The sequence below is a fragment of the Glossina fuscipes genome, unplaced genomic scaffold (assembly GCF_014805625.2).
Source record: "Glossina fuscipes isolate IAEA_lab_2018 unplaced genomic scaffold, Yale_Gfus_2 28, whole genome shotgun sequence".
NCBI classification, from domain to species: Eukaryota; Metazoa; Arthropoda; class Insecta; order Diptera; family Glossinidae; genus Glossina; species Glossina fuscipes.
Genome location: NW_023998423.1, coordinates 15,979,395 through 15,992,306, shown reverse-complemented (window position 1 = coordinate 15,992,306; position 12,912 = coordinate 15,979,395).

Here is a 12,912-nt window from a genome sequence, read left to right as displayed (position 1 = left end):
GGAGTTGTCGTTTTTTTATTGGTGCAGTCACTCAGGCGGTTTCCTCTGTACATGTGATCATGGTTTGAATGCCAATACTTAGGTCGGCGAGTGTGCTGCCGTAACAAAAGTGTAATGACAGTGATGTGAGGCAATATTGATGTTCTTGATTAAAAAAGAAATAAATTACATATACAAGCATATTCACATATATGTATGGTGCTAGCAACGATAGCAAGCAAGTGATAGATACCCAAAGAATCGATCTTACACTTACGTAATAAAATATATTATTGTTCAAGCTACGATCGCAGCCATACATAAAAAGAGAAAAATATAAAATAAAACAATAAAAACAAGCAATAAAATTATAGTCGGCTGATTCTTCTATCGACTTTATTTTACCTTCACATTTATCTAAGGAAACAAGTAGATAACGTAGATAAACATGATCGATTTTTTTTCATTTTTACACGGATATTGAATGATCGCCCTTACAATACACGATTCTTCGTCATCGTGTAGTTTATGAGTAATAACCAAAAGAGTCATATTTTTTTCTTTTGCTTTTGGAAACAGAATCAAGTTCAGTTTACTCTGTGCTGTGAGCGCATCCTCTAAACGATTTTCTTCATTTTCAATACCAAGTTGTGTGCAAGAACTTTCAACCATGAAGGGTATATATAGGAAATATACATTTGTTCGTTAATTAATGTATATATTAATACATATATTGTGTCTATGTGCTGCATACATCCGTGCAAACTTAATATACCCTTGTAACAAAAGTGATGTTGGGTGTAAAAAGTACCACAATTGATATGAACTCAATGCAATTCGTTAATGAGTCATAGAAGAAACATAGAACAAGCAAAAACTCTACAATGGGCCACGGCGTACCTTTAAATACTCTATAGCACTCCACCGCTATTCATGTAACGGCTTTTCAAAACAAGGCTTTATATGGGAAGTGATCAAAAAAGTGATCCGATTCGAAGCATTATCGATAGCATTCATCCTTGGACCAAAACAAGGCAGAGTACGAAATTTCACATAAAATATCTCAAAAAACACGGACAGATGGATAGACCAACTTTCACTTTCTGAATCAAAGAGCACACTAAAAGACTTATATACCATTTACCAGAGGTGATGTGTGGTACAAAAATCATAAAATTAAACAACGCTATATGAGTAAAGCGTCATGCTCCATGTAGCAATAAATGAGCATTGTGAAGAAATATTTAATGAATATGGAGTATGGTATAATATCCCAGTAGAAGTCTGCGATGATTGATTTCGTCTGTGCCTACAAAAATCGAAGCTGTCCTTAAAAACAACATAATAGCCAAATATCAAACAAATTGTTTGATATTTGGCTATTCCAGCACGTCTAACATGAATATACGTTTCATAATGGAAGTCTTATGAAAGTAATCACAAAGCAAACCAAGACTATACCTGCAGATGCTATCGATAAGTCTTTTCCAAAGAGTATTCACAGAAAAGTGTAATAAGAAAAGATGTTTAATCAATCTTTGAAATCAGGTGTTTTTCTTTTACGTTGACTCTTCCAAAGCTTCCTTATTCCACTTCGCAAATGTGGAAACAGACATTTCGTCGAGAACTATGTAGCGTGTCCTGTCTAAATTGTTTGAACGAATCGTTGCTTATCGCTTAGCTTTGGCTATCAAATATTATACTTTTTTCATTTCAGCGTGGCTTTCTAAAACGGAGATCGACTGTTACAAATCTCTTAGAGTTTTCTTGCCAAGTTTTTAAGGCTTTTGCTAGTGGCTCTCGTACGGATATCGTCTGATTTTAGTAAAACCTTTGACTTAGTTAACCATAAATTATTGATCTTCAAACTCCAGGCCTTTGCCTTGCCTTTGTAATTGTTGAAGTAGATAAGCTCTTCTCTTCATCAGGGTTCTGCTTAACTCCATCACATCGGATGAATTCCCCGGACACCTTCAAGCCACTTAGACCCGTTTTTATTCATTCTGTACATTAATGATTTCGATACAGTGATTAAATCCAGCCATATCTTATATTAATCGGCTTTAGTTCCTTTCCATGAAATCGCTCTCGTATCAGCTGCAAAGAAATTTTATGAAATTATGTTAGAAGCTTTCGTTCTCAAGGAATTCATTTGCTGCTGAGTATTACTTCATCGATACACAAAAATTTGAAAACGCAGTCACCTTCGCCGATTTAAGGATTCAATTGAACCAAAGATTACGTGTTCATTTACTCATAGAGTTCTCTTTAATTAAAGCTACAGGGTCGACACTAGGTTGTCTGGTCTCCTTCCTCTAGGTATTATGCAGGTTCAATTATTACTTATGTTAGCCCAAATGTCACTTAAAAAACCTAGATTCATTCTTGACGTTTCCTTTTTAAACAAGTTAATAAAGTTAAGTCATCGATTCGACCACAGTACTTGCGAATCGCTGGTCTATGAACTTTATCTTCACAAAACTTGGTCAATGTAAATATAATTGCGGGCTTTTCAATCCGTTCAGAGTCGTTTGCCGAAATCCAAATGATATCTATCGTTTAATCTCAAGATCGAACTCTTCATATTCTATCAAATCGACTATACTTAATACCCGAGGTTTACCTAAGTCGTAGTTAGAGTAAGTTGCGAACTTAACATCTCACTATGATTCGAAAAATTAAATAAATTTGTTTATTATTATCGATTGCCAAGATTTCGCATATTTGCCATGACTTAGGGATTCACTTACAACTCAGATCTGTACCGGCTACGCGTGTGCCTCTGTTCGAGATGTGTACATGGTTTCTTCCTTTTTTCTTTCTTGTTTTCTTTTCCTTTCTTTTTTTCTCTCTCTTATTTATTTATACATGAACTTTATACACTTTGTATTACATTTTATTATTACCTTGCATAAGATTTATTTCTAAGAGCTAATTATATTCAGCACTTAATTTATTTTAGTTGAAATTCATTCATATTCATATTCAGTAAATAAATAAAGAAAAAGTCTGCCACTTTGAAGATTAAGCAACAAATAGAGCAGAGGAAAAGATTTCAATGACATTACTAACAAAAATGCACTTAGTATTAAGCGGATAGAAGGAAATCTGGAAAAGAAACTCCAAATTTTGTTCTTAACAATCTAAAGCTTTGCTTTATTTAATATACTTCAGATTGTCAAAAATATCATATGCCGTCAAGGACCTTATATCATCGACAAATAGCCTTTAAAAAGCGTCACGAATATCTATAAACAAAGCACGTATTAAACAGTGTTCCTCTAATAAGAATCTTCTCTCGCGTTAGTTCATTTGATTTCAATGCACTTTATAGTAGTGGATGAATGAAGTCAATTACAACTTCCTTCAGTTCAGTTGAATATGAATATTTTATTTATCATAGCTAAGAAAATTTTGTATTTTCTTTTCTGATTTCTTTCTTTCAAAATAATAAATAAGAGCAACGGAAGAAGAAAAACAAAAGAAGTTTTTTATAGAAATATCAAATATTCAGAAATACGTGCAAATGCAAATGAATAGAAGAAATGTTACTTTCAAGGTTTTTGCTCATGTGAATAATAAACCAGAAACAACAACCAAATGTGTGCAATGAACATCCCTTGTGCATGATCTCAAGGTAGCGATATATTATACACATGTATTGAAATATGTTTGTATATCTAAAATAACGAGATTTATAGTAACCTTATGAAGCACATGGCTCACAATGTGATGAATTTTTGTTTGTTAAAATTACATGTGTATGGGTAGCGCGTACAGTAAAAAATTATTTGAACTAAAGACCGAACAGCAGCTCTCTTTACCTCATTTGTCTTTTTGCCCAGAGGACTGGGAAATGAACTCTTGCATCGAATACGAAAATTTATTCGGATATGAATAAATAGTGACTTAGACAAAACGCCACCCAAGGTGACCCTTGTATACAGCTGTAGGTGCTCATAATGCAACACTATCTCCGCATGGTGTCCTTGATTGTTCGGTGTGGGATGCCAAAATATAACTTTTTCCAATTTTCATTGAGCTCAGTGATCTAAAATTGTACTGACAACCAATTTCCTACATTATACCGATATAATTGAAGCAATGCAAAAACAATTACTTTCATTTGTCTCACGTGGATTAGGATGGGACACTAATAAGTCGTTCATATGAACATCACTAGCAGCTGATCAATTTATTTAGTCTTGAACGGAGACGGTTCATCTATAGAGTATGCTTTCAATCAAATTTATTCAAGGAAATATTTCGTCAATAATTTTGCTCAGTGAACTTGATTTTTTGGTTTGGTTTCCCTCCAGAGTCTCAAGAAGTTTCCTTCCGATTCGGTTATCTCAGTTTAACACTAGTTATGAACTTTTCTTCTTTTCGCGTATTACGTAAACAATTTAATCTACAAGATCTATTTTCTACTTTTTACTAACCTTATCGATTATTATTAAGCTCTAATACGGAACACACTTGTGGTGCCGTTTATATTAAGACTTCGTGAAAGGGCTTAAGATTCAGCATAATTTTCTGATAAATTTTCTGAATCGATTTTGGCTGTCCGTCTATCAATCTGTCCATCTATCTGGGTTTCCGCCTGATAGCTGCCATGTTTGTGTATTGTGCGTCGCCGTTTTTGAGATATTTTGATGAAATTTGACGATCTAACGCACTTTGACCCAAGGAGGAAGGCTATTAAAAGTCGTTCGGATCGAATTCCTTTTTCAGCCGCTCAGCACAAATTTATTGATAAAGGTCGTTAAGTAATAGTATTTTGATATAGAAAGGTTAGTTGGATTGAGGTCATTTTTGAACCCGCTCTCATATGATCGTTCCTAAAAAAAGTGAAACTTCTTTATATGATAAAAAGTTCTAATTTTCAATATTTCATTGTGAAAATTGGTTCACAATAGTAATTGACAAAGAATTCTACCTTTCCGGATTTGGACAATTTAGGTCTATTTTTTGGATAAGTATTGTAAGGCTTGTCATTTGCATTAAAAACCTAATTGTTAATATTTTATGATGATTATAGGAATTTGGCGTAAATAGTAAGTTAACCTCATGAGTCTATTTCTTGCACACCGCTATATATAGGATTTCTCATGAATACTAAGCTTAGTAATAGTTTAGGAAAAAAATTAAATTGGATCAGTTAGACCCTTTTTAAAACAATAACATATATAGGGGTCATTATGAAAAGCAAATTCTTGTATGAAGAGAAAATCTATGAGAGAAGCTGAAAAATAATATTTTTAGGAAGTAAATTAGGTTTGATGTTACGGGCATGCACCAATATGTGAGCTTTTATAAAAGAATGTGTTTGTATGAAAATAATGTGTAATTTTTTGCCAAAACTTGTGAATAACTGCATTAGGCGAATTCGTGTAGGGTATCTAATGATCGTCTTTGCCTTACTACAACGTTCTTTTATGTTTTCTTTAGGTTTAGTCTTTAACTATTTGGCACATGCTTCCATTTAACGGTATTTTACATCATCTGTTTAGTAGCTCATGTCTTATGTATGTATATAAAAAAAACAAAATATATAAATAGAGAAACTCATCATGAATCTGCGTCTTGAACCGCAATCGGAAATCAAGCGTATCAAGGTGACGTTGAAAATGCCTCAACTAAATTGGACATAAAAAAATTTTTGCGATAATTCCTTAGTATATCCTTTCAAATTAGTTAATATCCTCCAACATGCGGCATACAAACCCAATTATAATCATTATGAACAACAGCTTTCGTGCAGCTCTCGTAATAGATGCGTACTAAGCGAATATTTGATCATTTATAACTACTTTTCAATATTTGTGTATAACTTAATATCACTTATACGTCTCAGTGAACACATTAAAAACCTATAATCGCATGCACTGCTGCTGTTGTAATAGATAACCAAAAAAAAAAAAAAAAACAGAAAACCCTTGAAAACGAAAATCACACCAGAACTTTTAATATAAAAATCTATTTATTTATCTACTGTAACAAATTAGAGAGAAAATTAAACAATTTGAGTCGATTTCAACATGTTTATCAATTCTAAAATGCAATAATAAAATCAAACAAAACCCATTGCATACATATCATCGTTCGAGCTGCCATCAACAGATGTAAATAAATCTATTTGACTTTACCAGCATATACGCAAACATTTCACTTTATATGTATAACACATATGCGTGTGTATGGCTTTGTTTATTTATGCGTATGCACAAAATAGTATTTATAATGCATCAAACATTTTTAAATATATCCAACTACTATGTATTTTGATTTTACATCATTAGAGAAGAGCCATAATATGTTTACTATTTCCATGCTTAGGACAGAAATTTATGCATTGAAATCACAGCATTCGATATTCAAAGAGTAACGACAAACTACTGAAATTGTCTATTTGTGTAGGTCATTAGTTCACAATAACCTATTAAGGGTTGAATCTCTGAAATTAAACCAAAAATCAAAACTCCAATGCTACTTAATACGCTCTTCACAAGATTACAGTTTTTAGCAATTTTATGGATGGCCTTTGGAACTGTATCCTCTCTGATGCTCATCACTTTTATATTCTTCTTCGTTGGGCTTTCTTCAAATGAATTATGAAAAGCGCCCAGCAGCAGTATGTTTAAGAAACACTTCACCATATAATACGTTGTCTAAAAAATATTGATCCCTTAGAGAGATATGACAAGCATGACATGATAACCATTGCCGTTAAGTAGGCACTGAGTAATCATTACTATCCAGCGACGTCCTAATCCTGTCATTGGACGACATTTTTGCTTCCCAATCGCTGTCGTGAAGATAATTGATAACGTAACAGAGACAGGACAAAAGAGAAATGGAAAGAAAGAAACTGCCAATTGCACGCATCGTCCATTACATAGAAATAAAAATTTCTTTCTACTTGCATATGCGTATGATAATACACTTGACGGTTTGCCATAGTTTGCATTTGGCCAGAGAATCATTAGAATGTTAATGTATTCGGTAACTTGTATTTGAAGTTACGTGATAAGAAGAGAATTAAGTACTAGGAAGCATGAGGTTTTCTAATGACTCTATAATCCAGTCAAAAGTTGATATGAACGCAGTCAAGGGAATGCCGCAAGTGACCCAAATGCGTAACTGAGTAAGCAAATCAAAAATTCTTAGAGAATGATATCAATTTTTTCTCTGCCCATTTTAGTGAAAACAAAACAGTTACACGATTCCCCAACAGCTTTTTATTTCGTGAATTTTACTTTCCGTTTTCCTTAAACCCGAAGTGATATTAAAGTCACATTATCTTGCAATAATTGTAAAGCGACTTTGTATTTCTTACTTAGTTAAAGGGAAGACAACAAGAACATTATATTCGGCTGCGACGCAGTCCTTCATACCCATCACCGCTTAATACTGATCAATGATCAGCGCACTTTTTGTTGTCTTCAAGCTTCCGTCTGGCTGCTGCAAACGTTTTGTTAAAGAATAAAATCTACAACAATCTACGATATCGATATGACATCGGCATGGCCGATATTTTCCATTTTTATATAGATACTGCAAGAGCATCCGCGGAATATAAATGAAAATTCTTATCGTTACATCTGTTGTTGCTTGTAAGCAAAGAGCAAAAAATTAAATTTTTTTTATTTTGAAGAAATGGTTTGCTCTCAATACATGTTGTACAGTGCTCCTGTCCTTTAACCGATTAGGCTCAATTTCAATACCAAGAACTTCTCATCATTGCGCCAAATTTGAAGTCGAATAATGCATTTTTCGCGACCAGTAGGATCTTCCCAACCCACATTATATAGGCAGACAGATAGACGGACACGTTAAAATCGGTTTAGAATTTGACGCTACTTTATACATACTTTATGAAATCTCTGAAGCTTGCTTCTGGATAGTGCTAACTATTTAATGAAATGAATACGCATTTCATCTCTCGCCTCTCTGGTATTGGGTGCAAAATTAAATAACTACTTCTTACTAGAGTAGAATCATATATAGTGTTCCTTATGGAGGTTTAAAACCGCACAAATGGTAGTTGCTTAGGTCGGATTAGTGAACATGGCAGAATTATCTTACGCATATACCCACTTGTTGCCCAATGATGTAATTACGATGTCACAATGTCATCGAGAAACACCGATCTTCTTTTGCCTTCCCTACGTTATGTTATAATAGTCGCGACTACCAGGTCAGTGCTGGCGTGTTCAAATTTCAATGGAGTAGAGCGTACTCGGACGTATCTCGGCCGTACCTTATAGTACAGGTTGAGCATGCACCCTTCGTTTTTTTTTTACCGTCATTCTGCTACTTGGAATAGAGGACAAAATCCTCTGGGTCATATTAAAAGAAGACAAAAAAAGAAAATTTAGAGAAAATTCGAAGAAAATTTACAAAATCATAAAAATTGAAAATCAACTTCTTACGTATGGATTCTCTTGCAATATTCCTATTACAACACAGAATACGAAAAGATTTCTTCTCAATATCAAGGCATGGCATGGCATAGCATGGACGTTCCCTTGTTGCACACAATTTTTTCAACTGATTTCAAAAACATGACAACACAGCCGGCGCAGATTATATCCAAGAAACCCCATTCGTTGAGGAAAAAAAAGTGAAGAAACCGTCTATATGCGAGCCGCGTACAAGTAACTAATTATGGCGATTACAACAATGCATTTTTCTTCAAATTTTATGCTTCGTATTTAAAAATTTGTTTATTAATAAATTCAGCTTAAATGAAATTGAATTTTTCTATTACTTGTGGTACAAGCATATATTAAGTTTGTATAGATTTATGCAACATTCAGAAATATGATGAAGAATCATCGATCTTAAATCCTACTGGTTATTACATACATCTGCAAAATTTGATACTCAATCGACCGAAATTTGTCTGTTCATCTATCCCTCTATCCGTCCGATATTCTTGTGACCGACCTATAGGTCGCAATTTTTAAGATATTTTCAATGAAATTTGGTACATCGACAGTACTGTGATCGTGTGGCTAAAAAAATTTGAAAGAAATTTCCGAATAATATGAAAAAGAGATTGAGAAAATGTGCTACTATGAAAAGAGATGCTGTGTCAGTCGAATGCTTTTCTATAATGTGAACGCAAATGCGGCCATTTCTAAGAAAATATTCCCATAATATTTTTAAGCCCTACCCCGCTTGCGGTACAAAAGTATATTAAATTTGAGCGGAAGGACTTGAGATAGGCGCAACTTTTGTTACACCGATCGACTCAGAATCACTTGCTAAGTCAGTCTAAGCTTGAGCTGATCATCTGATATTCTTATGTTCAACATACAGATCTTCCAGATTTTCCTATTAAACCCTTATATTGAAAATTCCTTATATGAATAAGTGGAGTGTTTTTTTCTTATTTTGTTTTTAAAGATATATAATATCTATGTATATCTTTACATAAATATATGTGTATATACGTATATTTAATATTTATATTTAAAGCGGTTCCTTCATATCTATTTGTAATGTACTTATATTTAAACATTCTAAGCATTGGATATAAAATACGACTTTTAATGAGTTTTCTTAAACTAATAAAATCATATAACTTTATTAATGTGCATAGGTATGTGTGCACATACGAAATTTATAATAAGGTTATGATAATTTAGTGCATTGCAAATAAGTTCTGTGCCATAGAAGCTACTTAGTCACACATACACACACACATACACACACACACACACACGCATATACATAAACAAAAACCTACCATATATATGAGTATAATAAGTGTTTGTCTAATGTCATGAAAGTCATACAATTTACCTGCGTGTTTATCACGCAAGCAGACGCTTGCGTTTGTGTACTTAAGTGAACGCTAAGCATTTTTACACATACTTTTAGGCAACATGCATATGTGTAATATGTAGAGATGCATGCATGAATGCATGTAACCCCTAAGTGTTAGTGTTTGTCATAAATTTTCTCATTTAATTCTCGGTATTATTTGAATATTTATGTGTTCGTATCTCTCACAAGTGCACAGAATGCTAATAATTGTTTGCGGTTATGAAATGAAATTTTAATATCAACCTAATAACAAACAAGTGCTTATTTTATTTTGTTTTTCCTTTACTTTAATTTTATATTAATTAAGAGTTTTTCCGTAATATATTTTTATTGAATAACTTTTAATTATATGCAAATATATGAGATGCAATACTTTTACAACTTTTCAAACTTCACGTAAGCCAGAATTACGCCGAATAGATTTACTGCTTTGGCTTGTTTGAAAATAAGATGAACACTACACGATTCATATTTGACAATCGTGAGGCAGAAATATCGCAAATTCATTATGAAAAACGCTCGTTAATCAACGAGAGTTTCACTTGTAAAGATATTTCATTAAAATACTTTAATCCATTATAGCGATACAAAACCCATTATTTCCTATTTAATGAAAAGGTTTCCATAAAGCGTTTCTAATCTTTGATATAAATCTCAAAGCAACACTACAACATATAAGATTTCTAGTAACAGCAAAGAGATTGTGAGGGAGCGAAGTCATTTACTCGTTCAAGCAGTCAGGTAGAGGTGCTAGTATTTAAATTGGGGTATATAGCAGTAAGTGGACAGCGACAGACGACGGGCAGTGGGCATCTCGGTCGAAGTCATCTGATTTCAGCTGAGATCCGGCAAAGTTGCCTTTAGCAACCTTTTTTTTCTTGTGATCTAAGAAAACAAGTCATCGGAATGTTAGTGCGAGCTACATATATAATTTTCTCGAATTGAACAAAGAAACCCGACGGAAAATTGAAAATGAATTGTAAAGAAAATAAACACAATGTGAGTGTAACGTTCAAGTAAGGTTTCTTTTGAATTTTGTTAAACATACATTTGTATAAAAAGAATATGAAATAAAATTACGTGAGAATAATGAGTTTCTATGCACGGAAGGAAATAAGTAAGAGAGTCTAAGAAGTTGGGATGTTTGACGCGGAACGCCATAAGTTGTCTTGTAACTGAACGCTGTTGACCGGCAAGTGTACGCCGGCAGTAGGAAAGCTCGTTACAAGGTTTTTCACTTCGTAATGCTTTAAGTTCTGAAGACTTGAAAACCATTTGTTGGTAAAAGCGCCATTCAATTGTAGCTAAAATAATGAGCGCCAAGCTTTAATTTTCTATCTTGACAAAACTCCTCAAGACTCGACTGACCAAAAACTAGACGTTGATCTTTACTTCCTATTCCACTGAAGAGCGCGAAACTAAGGCCATAATTTGGTGAGAAACTAAACATAAATATTTGCTTTTGTACACAAGGGTATATCATAAAACTGCCTTTTCCTCAATAGTGCGTAGTAAGAAAATTTATTAATAATCGCTATTTAATTTTAAATAAAACAATCTTTTAAACAATATTCTCTTACTATGGCGTGGTTTCTCCATAAAAAGCCCTCAACTGCTACGTAAATATTTCATGCCATAAAATATTTTTCCAAAAAATTTCTATTAACTGTGTGCAACGTATACAAGTTAATGGTTTTGCACGGAAATTACAAACAAGTTTCTGAGGTTAAAACCGCAACACTTTATATTTTATTACATTGATATTCAATTAAGGTCATGACAATCAATATTCCTGGTTTCTTACTCCATTGTGTTCACTGGTATAAAGGCATATTAATTTCCTTTCATGTCTATAGCGAATGCGAATATGAATCAACACAGAACGCACACAATTTTAAACAAATTTAATATTAACCGTCCTTCTGCAGTTTTCCAAAAGTCAATATTTTTTAACATGTTCACTTTCATGTAGCAATTTATTATATTATCGCTTTGTACATTTGGTAAAAATGTTGGAATGAAAATTAATTCATGTTCTGGTCACTGTTTACATGCAAGTTATATGCTAAGAAATGTTTGTATATTCCAAGACGCATAAGAAGCTCATTATTCTAGTCTTTCTCTGCCCTCGCATTTATTAGGTATTTGCAAAAATGCTAACCAGCGACTTCTACAGGTAGAAACGGTAAAGAAATGGGAATTACCAGTGTATTTGACTGAAAATGCCATTATTTGACCGCTTGTTGCAAGAGTTGTGCAGGATACGCAGTTGCAGCTCAAAATCCAAGTTCTGGCGCGTCCTAATTACCACTTGTACAGATCGGTTGTAGCATGGCTTACCTGGCACGCGGATCCGCGAAAATTAATCATTCTTTCGACATGATATCGCCATGTTGCCAAAAATATTGTAAAACGTTGTAGAAAATGATGGAAACTATTTTGATGATATATATTGTATCAGTTTTCCACAATAAATGGCTTTTACAAGTGAAAATTTTTGCATTTGTACAAAAACATTTTTTGTATTTGTACAAAAAAAGCAGCTTTAGAACAACTATTTTATATCATGTCAACAGTTTTTTTTTTTTTTTTTTTTGTCTTAAGCGCCTTTAATAGGCTTTTCATATATTTTCAAAGCAGAGAACGCAAAAGAAACTGTTTCGTTGATTGCAATACAATAGATATCTTGCATAAATAAACCTTCAAATGTTATATAGAATATTCGGACTTATGTTAAAATTTTTCACTTTTAACAGATGACTAAACGGCCTTTGTACTTTGTACCATTTTTAAGAAGGCATTATTGCTCTAAAGGCTTACATACTTTTTTCGGCTTTTATTTTCTATAAAATTCAATTTGAAACGATTTTATCATATTTCCGCTAACCTATGGTGAATAGTCATAAAAATAAGCAACCAGCTGTTAAATTTTATCTTTTAATACTTCTTATAGCAACTCTGCGCTTTTAAATTCACACAGAAGATAACAGCTGTTTACTAATTTGCCTTATATTATATTTATTTTTCTGCATTAGACAACATCGAAAAAAGAAAACGTTTAAGTGGTCTTTGTTTTTTTTTTTATATATAAAATAA